The 20,936-nt window shown below is 36.7% G+C and overlaps 1 pseudogene; it reads right to left on the bottom strand.

Moving 5' to 3' along the window:
• Nucleotides 1-2,116: 2,116 nt before the first annotated feature.
• LOC142436713 (ribosome biogenesis protein BRX1 homolog pseudogene) lies at nt 2,117-3,126 on the bottom strand (annotated as a pseudogene).
• Nucleotides 3,127-20,936: the final 17,810 nt, after the last annotated feature.

Genomic DNA, 20,936 nt, shown 5'->3' with positions numbered 1-20,936 from the left:
GCTTGGTAAAGAATAGTGCAATGAAAGAGCACAAACCCTCCAGGAGATAGATAGGCACGATGATGAATGATGTTCTTGATGTTGTCTCAGCAACTCAGGTCTCATCGTTCATGTTGTGTTCAATGTATCAAATCTGTCCTTGCGATATTCTCAGGTGGGATCTACTCAAGTCCTATTTTGGCTCTGGTGGACTTGTTTAATTTCTGCTTCACAGTCAAATTACATATAAACAAATGATGTCCTGTTTTACAGTCATTCCCTGGTCTGGCTTACCTGCTAATATTGAGCTTCCTCCTTGTTTCTTCTTACAGATGGAATCAATTTTGTTTCCTACATATTCCATATGGAGAAGTCTATGTGGACAGTCACTTTTTATATTGAACAATGGTATTTGCTTTGAAAAAAATATATTTGCATTGGTCTTGCAAAAGTCTCTAATGCAATCTCTAGCATCATTTCTATACTGTTCCTTCTTCTCGGCTTCTAACTTTTGTGATCCAATTTCCAATAATAATCAATGCATCTTGATTGCATAATTAACCAAGTTCAGAATGAAGAGTTGGTAGAAATCTTTAATTTCTGCATCAGTAGCATTAGTGATTGGTGTATAAATTTGAATAATAATTATCATAAATATTTGTGTATAAGTGGAGTTTTTCAGCACATTTTAATGCCATTTTTGTGGTAAAATTAGGTGCCTCGGCTGATATTCGGGTCAGCTTATACTGAAGTATATATAGTATATTGACTTATTAACTTGCATTTGGATAGATATTATGCTATCACAAACAGCAGTGAAATGTCCTTTTTGACAATAAATCAGACACCATTCCTCTTGAATCTATCATTCCCAGCATCATAATTCATAAGATTTTTTCATTCAAAATGGCTAATACCAGTCCATTTCAGCTCACTAAAGCCTAGACCATCAATCTTTATGTGTTTCCTTTCATTTTTCACAACTTCTGAATTTCCTAGCGTCGTAGTCTATGCATTCCAAGTTCTGATGATGACCAATGGCGTTTGCGGTGCTTCCTTCTCATTTTGGGTCAGAGCCCATCAGCAAGTCCAAGTCCCAAAAGCTTTGCTCCTGTAAGCCTTTTCTCCATCCGTGTCATGATGACCCACCCTGCTTTGAGAAGCCAGGGCCTCATGACCCTGCATTGGCACCACACCGAGGCTGCATCACTGGGATGACTCATAGAAGTGATTGTGAATGCAGCCTGACCCTGGCAGTGTTTCCGTCTTCTGTCCATAATGTTTCCATGCGCTGGAACCAATGTGATGTCCCCTAGCACTAATCTGAGTCTTTGATATTCCAGAGAGTTGTGACTCTTTTCAGCATTTATTCACTTCCTTCTTTTCCTTCTTATGTAAATGACGCGGCTATTTCAGCCTACTGGCCTAGAAGAAGTTGTGGAGGTGGTGCACACCATGGGATGGGTACCATCTTTTCCTTACCCAAAAACGCCTCTCCCTATTCCTTTTGAGGACCTTCCAGCTGATGACAGTCTGCTGCTGCTGTACAACACTTCGGAAAGCCCCCAACGGGAGTTAGACGTGGCCGGGGAGATCTCTTCTCCCCTTCACTCTTTTGGTCTCATCAAACCAGACCCATGCTTTTCTGTTCGCTTTGTTTTTATGTCTAGACAATGCAAACAGTACCTCCAGGAACCCAGTTTATTATGATTGGAATGTTGTCACCACTAAGAACGTAAGGCTTTGGGGTTACTTTTGAATATTCTGAATAGAATATTTTTAACTTTTTTATTAAAAATTACTGTGAATTAGGTGAAGGTTTACAGAGATGGTCATAGTTTTACATACAATGAGTCATACACCTTATGATTAAAATAATCCACTCCAATCCCCTCAGTATTTCATCATGTATCCCATATCCCCTGTTCAGACTCAGAGCTGAAGCTTTCGTGGGGATCCCACCTGATCTTTCCAAGAGGTTAACCTGTTTGTTTTTGAGTTGTGATACCATTTTATTTAGAAACATACGGACACCATTAAATCCATACAAAATGATTCTGGTATTTCATTTTTTTCTTTAAAATTGCATGAGTTACACAGCTCTGGATAATGGAAATATTAACACTCTGAATGTAAATTAAATACAAAACAACTGGACTCCTTTCGCACCCCCACTGCTCATCTTCTGTGGCATTTTTCGTTGCCTTTTGTAGATCTTTTTCTTCCTGGTTTTCAATCCCACCCGGGGCTCTGATTTCACCCACTCGATTTTGATGGACTTTTCCTCGGCTGGGGGTTGAGCACATCTGCAGGGGACCATGGGCAGCTCAGTCGTGGGCTCTTTCTTTCTCCGTTTCTGCACCTCCTCCCTTGCTGTCGTGCTTTGTATTTTGCAGCTGTGATGGATTTCTTGATACGGCTGCGTGTTTGGTGACTGAATAGGGTTTTCCTATGAAGTTGGTGCTCTGAGCCTTCCCTGGAAAATCTGGATAAAGTTTAAGACAAAACGTTCCCTATCTCTACCAGAGCAGCATCTTCCTCTATAATCTGGAAATTCTGCAACCATAACCGATTATCCACAATGCTGAAAGCAAACACATGATTCACAAAGGGCTGACAAGGAGGTCAGCTGGGGCGACAGCGGGGCATCCAGAAGATCTGAATTTAGCAGTCTTTTAACAAAGTATCCTGTGGGATTCATCCAATACAGGGTCAAGACACAAAAGGGGCCGAGAAACCTGCAAACAGCTTCCAGTCAACTTGAGTTCAGCTAGGGTATGATTATTCTGAACAAGGAATTTAGCAGATGGTCCGTGAGGTGAATTTGAAAGCCACATATAAAGATGCTGCTTTTTCTTGGCCTCAAAATAGATGCACTTATTAGTTTTTCATTTAGTAGGCCTCATTAATCACGAATAACTTATCTTTATGATCTATTTTAGTATCTGCTTTTGAACGAGGCATCACTATTCTTAAATCTTGCATTAAGCATCTTGTTCTGAAATTTACTCCTCTGGAAGAATAGATGAGAACTTGATCCTTATTCTTCCACTTGCCCTTGCTGACAGGGCCTGGGATATGGTCTATGTATTCCTCTTGTGCCTCCTTTGCAGTGTCATGCTGCTTAGCCGGTGATGGGACATCTTTTTGGTTCCATTTTCATGTCTTGGCTTGGATGACCAGGTTTCCATGCCATCTAATATGATCTTTTTAATGCTTTTGAATTATGTTCCACATTTTCCACTCGTCATGTTCATGACATCCTACTGTGATGCTGCTCAGAGCAGTTGATAGTGGTCAACAAACATGCACCATCTACGTGTTTTTGTCTTAGAATGTTTACATGATCCATTAGTCCATCAGATGAATTATTTCTGTGTTTTTATTTTTATCACTCTTTTTTTGTTTTGAATTTGGTTCAATGTAAACACATTGTTCACAATTAAGATGCTGGAATCGTTCTGAGTTAGGAGGCACCACTTCTATTAAAGAGTTCAAGGGCGGTGGACAATTGGAGTACAACTAGAGAGTCAAAGTGAGGGCAGATGGTTATGATCTTGTTTTAATCCCTAACCTAACCCTAACCCTAACCCTCACCCTCATCCTAGCCCTAACACAACTCTAATTGGCTATGATCTTATAACCAGAGGTTGGAATTGGATTTGTGTGTTGTAACAAAGATTGGTTTTGTGTATGTGTATGTATGTATGTAATAATTTTCAGTTATACCGAGCTAGACTCTAAGACAGAATTTTGAATATTATAATATTCCGTTATAATAAAGAGAACCACCATTATTTTCTAATGAAATAAAAATAATTTCTGAGTTGCTCATCTGCTACCTGAGAGAAATTCTGGGAAGGAGGTATTAAGAACCATAGTCCTACCATCTTCCTTACCAGAACACTAACTTCCAAGGGGAAGGCCTAGCTCAAGTTCAAGGGGGAACACCTATATCAAAGTCTTTTTTTCCTTATTTCTAAGACATACTTTATCAGCATATATCTAGGTTCCCCCCTTATTTTCTTGATTCTATTACCAAAATAATACCTTCAGTCAATCTTCTTTCCCGCTGTCTCATATAAATCTGTTTTCTTCCACAGAGTCTCTTTTAATAACACCTATCATTCTATAATTTATACATTTTGCTTGTGTACTTTGCTTATTATCTATCTCCCTCATGAAACTGCAAGCTTGATTAAAGCAGGGAGTTTCATCTGTTGTGTTTACTACCGTTTCTCCATGGTTTTGAACAATGATGGCACACGGTAGATGCCTACTAAATATTTGTTGAAAACATCCCTTAATGAACCATGATGTCTGATGTTCAACTTAAAGCTGCTTTCTGTTCTTTTGAAACCTTCAATAACTTTTTTTTGCACACACAGCTTGAGGAATGAAGGCAGAAACGCAGGATAAAACTACAGGGTGAGCGTTATCTAGAAGGAATGTAGGCAACCTCAATCTAGTTCTTAGGAGGTAAGGCAACTGGGGTTTGGAATTTCCTGAGCACCTGGCTTGGGATTCAAATAATTTTATTTGAGTATTAATTTTAATTATTGAGTATTAATTTTAATAAAATTCAAATAATTTTATTTGAGTATTAAAAATATATTTGATTATTAAAATATATTCCAATTGGGTAGGGCAGTGGAGTGCGTATGTAGCACAATGATATTGCAAGAAAGTCTTGGGTAAAGAGAAAAAAATATTTTTAAAATATTCAATAAAAAGCAAAACTGTTAATAAGTTAAGTGAAATTCACAGGAAAAAAGGAAGCAACATGAGTTTCGTTTAAGGGAAGAGACATATTATATCACTACTTGTGTCATTCTCAATATTACTGTGTGATAGTTTCTCAAAACTAGGGTGATTGGCATGATTGAAATAACTCACCTGAGTCTGAATCGAGGCTTCATTGATTACTATTTAGCTACCTATTTACTTTTTGACTACTATCTACTTTGTTTTCTATTTTGCCTTCAGAAGTGTACTGCCTGCTGTTTGGAGCCTTCTGACATTCCTGGAACATTTAGAACCTGAATAGCCAACAATGGAGGAGTCAAGGATGCTATTTGCAACAAAATGTGTGTTTGCCAGAGTGGTCTTGCAGGAGTATTTGAGCAGCATGCCTCAGCACGGTTATCCAGGGAGATGTTTCAGAGGATCACTTTCTAGGTTGGAGGGTGGATTAGCTAACCTTGCACTGTTCAATTTGCTGTTTTCCTATACATAATCCCTAATCCTGCCATCGCGCTCACCTTCTTCTTACCCCACTTTTCTATATAACGGTTCATCTCTCTCTCAGAATGTCAGAACATTGAGTTTCTTTTCCTGGGCTCTCTATTTCCCTTTTGACCTCTTAGTTTTACTCTGAATAGAGGATTGGAATTTTATTCTATGTCTCTTCCTTGATGATGTTCTGTGTGCACTTCACTGATATATGAGAAACACAAAACTTCAGCATAAAATTTCCTAGTTTGTGAGTCAACAGTGAAGGATAGGTACATAATGCAGCAACTTTTAGATACATAAAAACACTATTATTATTTCATACTGCTTGGTAACGTTATTCTCTTGTATACATTTTCAAAATTTAACTTTTGAGATGTGTTTTCTTCCCCAGTCAATGCAATACCTTTTCTGTTTTGTCACCTAATTTTTCAATCACTGACTTCCAGCTGATAATAGAAGAGAATGAATAATACCCCAGGTGTGTGCTAGATTCTGTGTTTGTATTGCAATAGTAGAAACTACTTGTACATAATGATAGTAGACCATTTCTGAGGGTAATTTAAGTTATTTGTATTTGTGATGTGACACATCTGCAGTATACCTCTGTAACAAGGAAATACTGAATTTATTGTAAAATTTCTTGATGAGGTATAGTATAATTCAATTTTGGTGTAAGTGAATACAATAATTTTTTCCTGTAAGTGATACAGAGAAAATATCTAAATATTGAGTAAATCCTTGTAATTTTATGTTCACCGCTTTGTCAAAAAGATGTTATCTTCCCAGCAGCATCATGTTATCAAAGATGCAAACTTTAAATCAACAGTTGTTACACCTCCAGCAAGTCATGAATGTTTTCTGATTTATAGCAATCATTCTTTTTATATCTTTTCTCAGTCAAGCTGGGGCATTACAGTTATTTTCATGTAAAAGATCAAAACACTGTGGCTTACTGGTTCAAATAATCCACACCCAGTACTTTTAAAATTAATTGGCTATTGAAATAAATGTGACTTGAGGGCTCTTTTGATTAATAACATAAATATTGTTAACAAATACAAGGTAGAGACATTTACATAAGAATAAAATAGAAGATAACATAGACATAATGAAAAGAATCCTTTTTATGATTTATATTATAATGATATGCCAATAAAATATGACCATAAAAGCTGAAGAAATTTGTGGTATTTCAGGAGAGAAATATTACAGTTTTGTTTTTTGTTGGTTTTACATTCTCTTTTTAAAAAATCCACTTTGCCTAAATCAAACAAAGAAGGTTACCTTTTGGTGAATTTGCATAAATAATACTTTGAAGTTACAAACTACAGTACGCTAAAACTGACCTTATAGATCATAAAATTGTTTGCCCCAATTAATAATAATTAATCTGTTTTGATTTATAGTAAATTACAAGTGTAAATTACATACTGTATGAAAATATTTTCTATACAGCAGCTAACAGTTCTGGAAAGAACTTTTTGGAGCTAAATACTATTGCGTACTGATGATTCTGACTTACAGAGTCATGTGAGAGTGAAACTGTGCCACCCTCCTGGGCTGTAACCTTTATGGGAACAGAACAGCTGGTCTTTTCTTCTACGGAGCCTCTGGTGGGCTGAACCACCGAGCTTTCAGTTAGCAGCAGAGATCAGACTACTTTACCATGATAGCATCGGGGTTCCTAAGCACTATTATTGGTTCTATGTCATTGATGAGAAAAGTGAAATCCAGTGTCTGGGCCAGTGCCCAAGTCCTAGGTTGTTAAAACCTAGGTTTTTAAATCCAGAATTAAAAAACAGGATTTTGACTCATCTGAAGGAATAATTGAACAAACATAACCCTTAAACATTTTATTATACTGGCTTTGACTACAGTGTCTTAGAAAAAACTGGGAGAGTCTGATTGAAATGAAAAAAAAAGAGCTTTTATTGAGAGAGGCGTCAATTTACAGAGGATTCTTAACTGAGACAAGGGGGAGACAATTCACAGTGTTTATATATGGAGTTTTAATAAAAATTCAACAATTGGTAGATATTTAAGTAATAGTTACAAAATTGGGTGATAGTGTATCTGATTGGAAGATTATACACAGTTTCTAAAGTGCTTTTTTGTTGCTGTTTTTTTCTTTTTACAAAGTGATCATTGCATTGGGTACATTTGGCCTTCAATCATGAGAACTTCCCCTGCCTGCATGGCTGCAGGGTGGACATACATAATTCTAAAGTTTCTTTTGGGTAAGCATCTTTTCTGAGAAGTGTTTTGGACATTGCTTCCTAAGCGGCAAACAAAACTTTTCAGTAAGTAATGGAGAATTAAGATCTGAAGTTGCTTACTGAATGATTTTTCTCAAGATAGAATAGAAATTACAGGAATGAAACACTTCCTTCCTGGTGCAGAGGTTATATTTGATTTGAAACAGAATTGTTAGCCTTGACCTTACCAGAGTCACCCTCCTACATTAAGAACCCTAAATTAATTAGAGTTGCTCTCCTCCAGCAGGGAAGCACGTTTGCCAAACCCACACCAAGAACCGACCGGCCGAAGAAGCCAATGTAGAAATGGCCATGTTTTTTACCAGGGAGACCTAAAAATGTGGTTTAATTATACTCAAGAAGAAGAAGCAAAAATTACAGGTAGAGGGATAACAGTTCTAGTTATTTTCCAAACTAATTTTAGCTTGCTTGTGGAGTCCTATGCACATTGCAATTGTGCTTAACATTCTCTCCAAGGCCACTTATTGTCAACAATCAAGAATCACACTTTGGACACATTTCTCGGGCTCGAATAAGACAACTTCATAACGTGGTTACGTTCTTGATAGAAGTGCTTTCTCAACACATTGATTGGTTTATTTATCAAACACACTAGTAACGTAGTAACTGTGTGCTAGCTACTGTTGTAGGAACTTTGACATATTCGATTTTTGAGATAAATTCTATTATTGTCTCATTTTATGATTAAGATGACTGAAGCATAGCTTAAATAACTTGCTCCCATAAAACGTAACCGGTGAATGGTAGAGATTGGACAGAAAACGGGTTGCATTCACAATCTGTACTCTTAACCACACTACATTAGGATTCTCTGTATCACCCCACTATTGCTACATTGTTGCATTTGGCAAACCACCTCCAAACGTCACGATTCAGCACAAGGATGCTCTCTTCTTGTTTACAGATCTTCCGTTTCAGTCAGGTTTACATGACTTCAGACGGGTGCAGCTGATGGCTCTGCTTTCAGTTCTAATCCAGGCTCCTCACCAGACTCTCAGCTAGGGCCCAGTCTATTCCATATGTGTGTGCAGAGAGGTTCACGCCCACGAGGAGCAGAAACAAGGGCAAGCTCTTCTCAGGTAGATCACCAGAGGACCAAGCTAAACTTAATAAGTACATTAACTCGCCTTTAGAGTGAGGCATGTATTAGCTAACACGACTTTACGCTAGTGAATTAGAGACATTCTCACTCTACATTTGTTTAATACAAGAAGAGCTTGTTGCTCCACAGCACGCCATATGAGCAGACTTCCTCAAGTGTATTTGTGGATTCAGCTAGGCCTCCATGTATCCTGGCTATTCCTTCCTCTAGCAATCAGACATTGTTCCGTCATAAGGGAAGGTACAGAAAGAATGGGAATTGGCCCTGACGGTAGCATCCTTTAATTCTCTGTATTACATTGGCTAGAACTCAGACACATCGTTCCTAACTCTGAGGGAGAAAGGAAAATGAACTAGAGTTTGTGCTCCAAGAGGGTATTGGGTTTGGTTAGCATCTAGCCAATTTTGAACATGCAAAACGAATCACGTGATTATACAACAATGAGCAGATATCTGTCTACACTTGTTCTTCATGCTATAGCAGCATTAAGTGCATTAGAGAGGTACCTTAAATCCCTTACTAAAATGAAGACAGAATATTAGCATAAAATCAAATCTTTAGGATAATAAATTCAACAAACTACTAGGGGTTTTTTGTTGGTAGTTGGGTGGGCAGGGTGGTCTTATAAAAGTAAGAAGTCACCAGCCACCTCTTTGAATTCCTAGTTCACACTATCATGTAAAAATGAACTTGGAGTATGAAAATCCATAGTTTGCACCAGAGTGAAACAGTTAAAAATGTGTAAATGTGAGTTTTTGAAGTCTCAAAGCAGTTTGTGTCTTCTGAGAAAAATATTTTGAGAAGACATTGTTTTTTCCTAGAGCCATAAGAAACAGACATTGATCTTTGGTTTTTATGAAAGTACACTGCCTTTCTGCAGACTCTCAACTACATCACATCTTCCAAAATTAATCTTCCACCATTTTTTTGTCAATCGTGACCAGTTAACACTCCATATCATTATTTAACCTCATGGTTTTTCTTTTCCTTTTTTGTATTCAGAAAAATAAAATTATTCATACGAGACAGATGGAAGATTAAGGATTAAATCTATGCTTCTCTACTGCCAAATTGAACCCCATTTTGAGTCAGAGCACCAGCTACACGGTGAACACAAGTATTCAATGAAGGAAGTTATTCACGATATGACTGGCCCATTACTAATGCAATTACTATAGCACTTGTTGCAATGACTACGAGTTCAATTACGTTACAACAAAATGACTCCGAAACACAAAATGGATATTTCTGGTCTCGTTAGTTGCAGGAGGTTGGAGCACCTAAATCACATCATGTAGCTGTCACTTTTCAATCATTATTTATGTCAGAGGTATTATCGACTGATAAATCCAGTTATTCCTTGCTCCCCTGAAAACACTTAGCATATTGCTTTTTTGTCTCTCATTTTTGACAAGTACTTTTTGTGTCAAAAACAGATTATGTCACAGTATAAATCACTGCTTCAACCTCTGCATGCATTATTTTCTTAATGGAGATAAAATCTGTTATATTCTTTTAAAGTTAAAAAAACCATAAAACACAACAATTTTTAAAAAGAAATGTCTGTTACTTCACATCCTAAACATTTAGCTTGATATATATAATTTGCTTTACCTACTGGTTATGCCACAAATATAATTGAACTTTGGATGAGGTCTTTTTGTGTCTGTGAGAATAACAAGGACAACACTAATAAGAATCCCTGCTTTAATTGATTTTGTTATTTTCATGGGAATGCCCGTATTTTGTTCCTACCAAAAGAAATCTTGCAATGTTAAAAAAAACCCAATTTATGTGTTTTTCTTTCTTTTTGGGTGTTTATTAGGTTTAGGTAGCCCTGCAAAGTAGTCTTGTATTTTTCTTTCTATTTTAAGTAACGTGTTGGTTCCTAGGAAGAACTAGTCTCCAGAGTTGAAACAGCTGGGGCTTCAATATCCATATTTTTAAGCTGAAATAGCACCGTAAGAGCATTGCGGCTAGAAAAGAAGGAAATAAATCAGCCTGTGAGATGTTATCATTCACTTTACATCGTGCAAAACAAATACAGCTGCCATATTCTAACATCCACCATAGATAGATTGAAAATGTATATCATTATTTAACATGGTGCAATGAGGGAGAGGGCGAGAGCATCTATGGCTTTGAAAGTACAGTATTTTGGTAATATGTCTTATTAAAGCAAAGTAAATTGGCTACTGGATGGTAAAATTGCAAAGAGGTTATCAAAGTGTTGAATTGTAGAGACTCAAAATTATATGAATTTAGGAGTGGAGAAGATTTCGCTGTTTATTAATCTCTGAAATAGGTTGTAACACCATGTAACATTTTTAAAAATATGAAGAGGTATCACTAGGCTTCTATTGATTTTTCTTCTTAATACCTCTGGGGAAAATGACTGTTTCCTTTGGAGAAATGCTCTCTCCTCGTTCCCTTTCATCTGTATGTTCAGGGTCTTTGCTATTGGGGAGTGCCGCTGGCATTTCTGACGTCAGTGGCTACTGTCAGAAGAGTAGCTCACCCCGTGAACTAAGCCTAGTGATTCACCTTTTCTATGAACAATGCACGTGATTCAAGCCTGGACCATTTCCCCCCTGTTATTTGCCTGTAATCTCTAAGAACATCTTGTGTCATGAGCTACTTCTCCTATTTTTTTCCTATTAAAATTTTCATAGTTTTATAGTTTCTATTTACTTCTCCGCTACATTTTGAGTTGTTTTTTTGCACTGTGTATGAGGTTTAGGGCAAGATTCTTCTTTTTTGTTGATGTTACTATTTTCTTCTAATTCAATGGCCCATTATCCTAGTACTGTTTTTATGCATTTTCATTTCAATCCATTATTTAACTATTAAATATTTTCCAACATCTGTCAAAATCAATTAGTCATTTTTATAGCATTCTGTTTCTGGGTTCTTTATTGATCTTGATATCTTTCTCTGTGTCTGCAACATGTCATCTTAATTACACTGGCTGTGTAGGAAGTCTTACAATTAAGTGAAATAATTCCTCCTGCTTTATTCTCATTTGTCACACTTGCTTTGACTCTTCAGGATCCTTCCCCTTTCCAAACATATATTATAATGAGCTTACTCATATCCAGAAAACAGTCTTCTGGAATTTTGATTGGTATTGTTTTAATTCTATAGGTCAATTTTTGGAGAATTGACATGATTATTGGTTGAAACTTTTGATATTAAAACATTAGATGTCTCTTCATTGATTTATTGAATTAGTATTATATAATTCTGAGAATACAGACTCTATACATGGTTTATTATAGTAATTATTATTTCCTATTTTGTTGTTTTAGATATTTTACATGAACTAATTTTGATATTTTTTATTCCAATTCATTATTACTAGTTCATAAAAATACATTCTTTTAATTGATCATGTGGCCTGTAACTTTGCTAAACACCAGTTCTAACAGGTCCTTTGTAGATTCTTTGAGATATTTTTACATTAAAAATATTTCACCTCTGAAAAGGGTTGGTTTTATGCCTCCTGCTGTGTTTTTATGTTTTTTAAAAAAAATTTCTCCTTCCTTTCTTTGCCATATTTTCTGTCTAGGGCTGATTAAAGTAGAAATTCTTATCCTTTCCCCAACTTTTGGGATGAAGCATTTAGGTTTGCATCATTAAATACAATGTTAGCTACAGATTTTTGTATATAACTCTTATCAGGCTAAGGGAATTGTTATATGTTCCTATTTTATTAAGAATTTTTATCTAGAATGCCTGTTGAATTTTAAAAAAGGCTGCTCTGCACTAATTGATCGAATCATCTGCTGTTTTCTTTAAGGCTGCTAATCAGATTTTTTCTATTGATTGATTTCTGAATGTTGAACTGCATTTGCATTCTCTGATGCACTCCACCTGACTTTCCTATTCGTCAGTTTATATATTGCTGAAATTGGTATATGGATATTTCTGAGAGTGTTTGTATTTATGTTCATGAGGTCTGTTTATCTGTTTCAGTTCTCTTGAACTCTTTGCTCGTTTGCTAGCAGGGGAATGTTGGCATCATAAGATGAACAGAGAAGTGTTCCCATTGCCCCTATAATTTGGAAAGTTGTGTAGAACTGGTGATAGTCTTCATTAAAAGGTTGATATATTTCACTGATATATACCAGTGAAATGGGGTTCTGGAGACATTTTTGGTTTTACTAATTTATTTTAATTCTCTCTAAGCACAAGATTTTTCTCATTTTTGGATTAATATTAAAATGACCACAAATATATTTTCTAGCTCCAGTCTCATAGATTCTGATTCAATAGGTAAAAGTAAAAACCATAACCCTGTATTTTTAGTAATCATTGGTTTCAGTATTCTAGAATCCTTACTATAGATTAATATGTCTGACTATGTGCACATGAACTCACATGTTGCCATTTTCTTCAAATGCTTCAATTTCTCTCTTTACTCTAGGTTTTTGCCCCAAGATTCTACTGACACAGGCCTTTCAGAAGGTGACCAATGATTTTCACATAACTGTAACAGGCAATTCCAAATCCTGTGCTATTTGGCACAGTTTAATCTATAGTGAAATTCTTCCAATGTGGAATTCTTCGTTTGGATTCCAGGACACCAGTTACTTTTGTTTCTTCCCTATGGTCTCACTGGCTGATCCCTGTCATTGTCCTTGATTTTTGCTCCTAATCACTTAGACCTCATTCCTCGTGTTCTGTTTGTATCTGCAACCTTCTCTGGAGGCTCTCCATATGTCCTATCCGTGCTAATGATTCTCACATGTGTATCTTCATCCCAGATGCCTCCTCTGAATTCAGGACTTACATATCTAACTTTTCAACAGTTCCACTTAGAAATCTCATAGGTATTTAAATGTAATATGTCCAAAATAAAATTCCTAAAATTATCTCCAAATCTACTCTTTCTGTAGCCTTTCTCATCATAGTAAATGACAACTCCATACTTCAAATTGCGTAGATTAAATTTTTTATATTTTCCTTTTAAAAAAAAGAAGCTTGGGAGCTCTTACAGATATTGGAACAATCCATATTTCAATTAAAATAAGCATAATTGTACAAATGCTACCACGATCAGTTTCAATATATTTTCTTTCTTCTTAAACTCTTTGATATCAGCTTCCCTTTATTCCCCCTTCCCCACCCTACCCCCAGAGACCCTGTTTTATTACATATTATTATTTGCTGTATCTTACACCATCCAGTGAATCCATTGACCAGCAATTCTGTTATTCCTTCTCCTCAAGTGGGGTTATACAGTCATCATTACTATCAGATCCCAATTATCCCTCCCACCCCCCTCGCCAGTCTTCCAGACACTCAGGGAATCTTTACTCTCATTACTGTTACAGAAGGGTTATCTACTTAGCTTTCATGCATGGAGCGCTCTTAATTGTACAGATGAACATATGCAGGCCTACAAGTTTAATGAGGCAAATCAAAGACCATAATAGTAAGGGGAAGAAATGTTACAGAATTAGAGGATAGTTATGTGTTTCATCAGTGTTATCCTGCTCCCTAGATTTAACATTCCTACCGTGTGGCCCTTCTATGAAGTACTATCTAATTATCTTAGAGGTGGGTTTTGGGTCTCAACTTTGTCCATGCTCTTCCCTTCAATTTGATAGCTTGCTTTTGAACATCTGATACTCATTCCCATTGACACCTCATGATCACACAGGCTGGTGTGCTTCTTCCATGTGGACTTTGTTACTTCTCAGATAGATAGCCACTTGTTTATCTTCAAGCCTTTAAGGTCCCAGGCACTATATCTTTTGATAGCCGGGCACCATCAGCTTTCTTCACTACATTTGCTTATGCACCTGCTTTGTCTTCAGCGATCGTGTTGGGAAGGTGAGTATCACACATTGTCACATTATTAGAATAAATCATTCTCATACTGAGGTAAGGTTTAAGTAGAGGCCCAAAGTTCATCTGCTTATTTATTGAGTTGACACATGTATACATACATAGACAGATACAGTTATTTTTATATCTTTATATATTTACATTATATATGTATATTTATACCTTTATCTATAATTGTTACTTTCTTCTTCTTTCCCCTGTTCTGTCTGCTGTATTTCTCACCTTGCATCATTCAAATACTATCCTTAACCCAAGTCCATCACCCCATCATTTATACTCTATTTCAAGCCATCATCAAGTATTGTTTATATTATTGTAACAATGTGTATAATAAACACAAATAACCCTCTTGAGAAGTAAGGTTATTTCCTTCCTCTGTTCACAGTCCTTCAGTGGTGAAACTCATCACTCAGGGTGAAAGGGATAAGACGGTCCCTGCTACTTCATTAACCTCATTGCCTCCTACTCCTGCTCGCTCTCATTTCGCTGCCGTCATGTGAACTTACACATGCCAACGAAGCTCCTGAAGAGTCTTTACTCTTCCTAGTCCACTACCTATCATGTGCTTTTTCTGGAGAGATATAAGGTTTGCTTGCTCACTTTTTTTGTATCGCTACTTAAATGTATGTGAGACCATGTGCCCACTCCCATGATATCCAGTCTTCCTTAGCTGGTTTTATTGTGGTCTTTCCATTGTCCTTATCACAAACACATACATGTGCATATATGTACATGTATATAAATATGTATGCATATACATATGTGTATTCTGTCTTCCTCCTCCCTTTCCTGCCCCTCCTAGAATATAAACTCCATCTGAGCTTGGCAGTTTTCTCTATCATTCATTGCTCTGTCTCAAGTATCTGGAGCAGGAATCAGCAACCTTTTGAGATGGAGAAGCCACTCCTGTTCCTCACAGCAATTTACAAATTATTCAAGAGCCATAAGTATATTTTCACAAACAAATGAAACTAGTACTATCTGAATAGTATCCATTAAAGGAAATGATGTTCGTTTAATTTTCATTTTCAATTTTACTTCAGATCCCTGGGTGCCTTCTGAAGGAACTGCATACGGCATATCAGCTGACCCGGATCTAGAACAGTGTCTGCACAGGAAACTCATTTCACATCCAAACTAAGTCATTCCTTCCTCTTTTATTAAAGTTTTATCGGGCTTTACTCTCACATTTTACCTCTTGATATCTTTAGATTCTGATGCTTTTACTGTAGACTTCAAAGGATTTTATATTAAAAGAGGATAAAGAAGTAATAACTACAGAGTAGTTTCTCTCACAGTTTATTTTCTTTCTAGGGATTGCAAATATTAGCACACACAATTACGAACCTTTCAGGAAATTTATTAATGATGAGAACAGGTTGGTTAATCCATAATTGATATTCTCTGTTGCCCCTTTGTTGGTGTCATGAGCTACGTAAATGACGAATGCAGCTTCTCTGCGACCGATACTTCTTTTCTGGAGAGACAATGGAGGTGGTTTAACTCCGTTTACTCACTTTGATCCTAGGAGATTTGGGCCTGGTAAGACAAAATCTTGGACAAGAACAAGTGACTTTTCCACAGGGGCTATACCATTTTTGCACCCTCAGTAATAGAGGAAGGTTCTGATTTCTCCACATGCTTATTAAGCCCTTACGTTCAGTTATGAGGCTCTATTTATCATTTGATGTTACTACATTTATTATCCTTTTTTGGCCCATTGATGCACACATGTTCAAGTCTATGATGTTACTAACTCCATTCGTAGCAACTTCCTCATGGAATACCACTGTCAATTATGTCCTCTTGCTATACCATGATCTCGAAACTGCAGTAACCATAAACTTGGAGGTCAATGAAGCTACTCTATAGGTTTGATATTAGAATGGGAAATTTTACAGAAATGTATTTTAGATTCTATTGTAAATAATATATTTAACAATACATTTGAAAATTCAGCTCTTAGCCGTCACTTAACATACCTTAACATACTCTTCTTTTGGCTATTAATTTCCCTTCATTAATGATAGAAGTAAGCATTCCTGGTTAAATGCTCAACGACTAAATGAAAGATTGGCTGTTTGAACCCACAAGTTACTCCACAGAGGAAAGATGTGGCCGGCTTCTTCCATAAATATTACACCCTGCCAAATATGGGGCTGCTCTATGACCAACTGACTCGCCTACAGAAGTCATTTTGTTTTCTTAAAATAGATGAAAATAACTATTTTCTATAAATATATACACGAATTGCTAAAAAGGCATCACCATCTCATTAAGAAATCAATTTCGCAATTAAATATTACTTTATGTTTCTAATTATAATGATTTCGATATGTTTTTGATGGATTAGATACTAAAAGTAATTTTGTTGCTGTAAGGTGTTGTTGAATCAGTTCTAACTCCTAACGACTGTGTACAACGGAAGGTAGCACCACTGGCCCTGCACCGATTCAAAAGGAAACTCACTGTACTTGATGGGTCCATAATTATTTGCAAAGTAAAAATAAACGTTACATACATATTTTACTGATGAAAATGTGATAGGGGGTCAATAAAAGACTTCCAAGAACAATATTCAAGATAGTGTTCTGAGAACTAAGAGGTTATATGATTTACATAGGAGCCTTGGTGGCATAGTGGTTGGGCTGCTAACCAGAAGGGCACGGTTGGAAATCACCAGCCACTCTGCCAGAGGCCTCGGGGCCTTCCTATGCCCATCAGAAGTGACAAAACGGAAACTCCCAAGTCATCTCTACCTAGTCCTTCTGCATCAACTTAATGGCAGGTTTGGTTTCTGATGATTTCGATGTTGCACGAGCTAATAGTCCGGGCCTGGCTCTGGAATATGTTAGCGCTTAGTGGTGATCGTGAGTGTGCCGAGAGGGATTCGCTTTATGTTTCATTTTCAAATTATATTATTAGCAGTTTGTCCATATCTACTATAGATCCCCCGGCACATTCATTAGCCCTGTTGCTTTCAGTGGAGCCAATCTTTTACAATGTAGAGCATTTCTTTTCCTTTTCTGAGTATCCTAATTGCCATGTGGGACAAGCCTAAATCGTGAGTGATAACATTCACTCATTTTCCACTTTACTCTTGTTCGTAACCTTGCTTCACTTCTGAATCAATATTTCTGCCTTTCCTTTGTATGTAGCTGCTAACAGTGTCAGCGATTCTGCCTTCCTCGGGAGCCATGAAGCACATCATGGAAATATTTTCTAAGGAAAATTGCAGAGAGATAATGCTAAAACTCTTGAGAGTTGTGCTCTTACATGATATTGCATGTTGCTGCCTATGAGTTGAAACATATTTGTTACTTTGTACATTTAAAAATAGAACAAACCGTACCATTAATATAAATGGTTATTATGCCTAGCCAGGCATACATATTTTAGTTTTATATTTTGACCGGGCAGTGCGATCCCTTGTACCCAAGAGGAATTAGATTCCCCTTGTCTTACCTGTGGGAAGCGTTGTGTTCTCTACGTACCATTCTTCAATTGGATTTTTGCACTCTGCACTAGTACATGTACATGTGTCAGATGTTCTGAGTAGATGTTATGTGGCATATGACAGCAAGATCAAATTCTTTGGGGACAGAGGACTAACAATATAATTTTAAAGAGGAAAAAGAATGGTAGAAATTTTCTAACTACCAAAGAGGAGCTTTATATTTATATTTCTGTGGTGTTTAGGCCATTGGCTTATATTAAACATAATGAAATGGGATTTTTAATTGAAAAACAATTTATTTTATATCCCTTAAATCATTAATCATAAAAGTGAAAAAGTGCTTGGAAAACAAGTAGGGAAATAGGAATGAGACAAACAGTCTTTGAACAATTATTTTACCCTTGAGAGATAGCTTAGTTTTGTTTTTTGCCATTCATTCAAAAAATAAACAAGCAAACAAAATATCTATCAGATTCCTTAAAAGGTACCTTTTAATATTTGAGTGGAAACACAGAAAATGACTCTTTCAACATTAAATTATCTATATTAGGCTAATTTATTACTTTACTATTTATTATAAATTGGGCAGATATAAAAGCACACCAGTTTTCCATCAAAGAATTTATTAATGTTTTGGTACATAGCATTAATTTCAATAATGTAACATCATTTACCCCACTTTCATATTTCCCGTTTCAATTCCTTTTTTTCTCACCCTTTTGAACTCTGCCGCTGCCCTTTTCACTACAAGTGGTGGCTTATTTAAGGTGTGCATATCTCTTTAGGGTCAGTGTTCTCCTTATTGACCTCACAACCGCTTGGCTAAAATACTGAGCCACGGAGGTGAGTTCATTTCCAGACGTGGAAGGTGACTAAGGGCCGTAGTCTTGGGTTCCACTACTCTCTGCACCACCAGTAAGGCTTCTCGTTATGATTTTGAGATCTCTTTCAGAACAGTTGTTTCTAGTATTCCAGTACCATGTAGTTCTTCTCCTCTTAGGGCCACAGAGGTTGTCTATGATTTATCATTACAATGGACTCAATTGTTTCCATGCATCCTCCGTTTTCTTCACTCCTCTCATCCATTCATAGAGAGACCAAGTTCCATTTGAGGCAGCTCTTCTGGAGTGTTTGGAGCCCCAGTGACACAGTCAACAGCTTGTTTTATTGATGCTTTGCTGTTTCATTTATTTCTGTTCTAAACTTCTTTTTCTTTCAGTAATTATAGGCCTATTTTGCTGTTCTTATCCTAATTGTTGTAGATATTGGGTTACGATGTTGATTTTATTCATTCGATGTGGTACTCATTGCTTTAAATTGCCTCTGAGCACTCTTTTTGTTGTGATCCCAAAACATTCTGATATGTTGTATTTTCACTATCACCTGATTCAGTAAATCTTAAATTTTCATTTCTTCTATTACCCAGTTTTTAAGCAAGTTGTTATGCAGTTTCCATGTATTTTACTCCCACTACCCTCAATCTTCCAATTGTTTACTTTTAATTTTATAACACTGTGAGCTGAAAAGATGCTATGTTGTTTTCCTATTTTTAAGAATTTCTCAAGGCTTGCATTGTGGCCTAAATTAAGCTCCTTTCTGGAGAATGTTCCATGTATTCTAGAGAAGAATGTATATTGTGGTGTTGTTAGGTAGGATGTTCTATATACATGTATGATGTTAATCTGATAGAACTGAAGGCAAACAATTAAAGTCTGTAGTTAGAATATTAAAAGATTATATGGACAAAATATTAAACATAAAAAAACCCCAAGCCTTCTTTCCATCATGTAAATTCCAACTGACAGTAATCCTATAGATAGAATATAACTGCCTCTTTGGGTTTCTGAGACTTTAAATCTTTAAAGAAGTAGCCCGCCTTGTCTTACAACAATACAGGAGGCACACATTATGATGGAAGGAACACACAGTTAGTGCACCAAAAATAACTGATGGATATTCAGTCCTTTCAAGAGATGGCATGTGATCAAGAACCAATGGTATAGAAAGAAGTCTAAGCTTCCGGAAGTCATCAGTGACAAATAAGGCTCCTGGAATGGATAGACTACCAACTGACATGTTTTAATAAACTGTTGAAGCCTTGGAAACCCTCACGCTTCCTTGCCAAGGAATTTGGCTAACCAATTGGAAGCTATTCATATATGTGTCTATTCCAGAGAAAGGCGACCCAAAAGAGTGGAGACATTATTGAACAATATAATCAATATTGCACACAAGTAAACTTGTGCAGAAACAATTCAACCATGGTTGCATTAGTATATTGCCAGAAATTCAAGCTGGATTGAGAAAAGGACGCAAAATGAAAGATATTATTGCTGAGAGCAATTTCATTGTGGCTGAAAACAGAGAATATCAAAAAAGAGGTTGACTTGTGGTTGATTAACTATGTAGATACATTTGTCTGAGTGGCTCATAACAAACAATGGATAGCCTTGAGAAGAATGGGAATTCCAGAACTCTTCATTGTGCCCCCGCATAACCTGTATGTGGACAAGAGGCAGTATTCAAACAGAAAAGGGGAATGCGGTGTAACTTAAAAACAGGAAAGTAGCATGTCCGGGTTATAGCCTTTCACCCTACATATTCATGCCTGCTGAATAATCTGAGAAGCTGGATATCAATAAGATTAGAATCAGTGTGGGAGAAAGTCTTATTAACAAGCTGTCATTTGAAGATAACACACTCGCTTGTTGAAAGTAAGAAGGACTGGAAAGATTCGCTGAGACACAATACCAAGGAGCTCAGCTTGCGGTGTGGATTGCAACTCAATGTCAAAAACCAAAACCAAATATGCTCACCACTGGATGAAAGTCAGCATCATGATAAATGGGGAAAAAATGAAGTGCTCAGGATTTCATTCTGCTCATATTCACTTTCAATGCTCTGGAAGCAGCAACAGGGAGTCAAACAGTGCGTTGCACTGGAGAAATCTGCTGCACAAGCCTGTTTTTCAGTCTGGAACAGGAAGGCTCTCACTCTGAGCACCAAAGTACATCTGACCCAAGTTATGGTATTT

Source organism: Tenrec ecaudatus, unplaced genomic scaffold (genome assembly GCF_050624435.1).
Source record: "Tenrec ecaudatus isolate mTenEca1 unplaced genomic scaffold, mTenEca1.hap1 Scaffold_548, whole genome shotgun sequence".
Lineage (NCBI taxonomy): Eukaryota > Metazoa > Chordata > Mammalia > Afrosoricida > Tenrecidae > Tenrec > Tenrec ecaudatus.
This window is presented reverse-complemented; position numbering and strand designations above follow the sequence as displayed.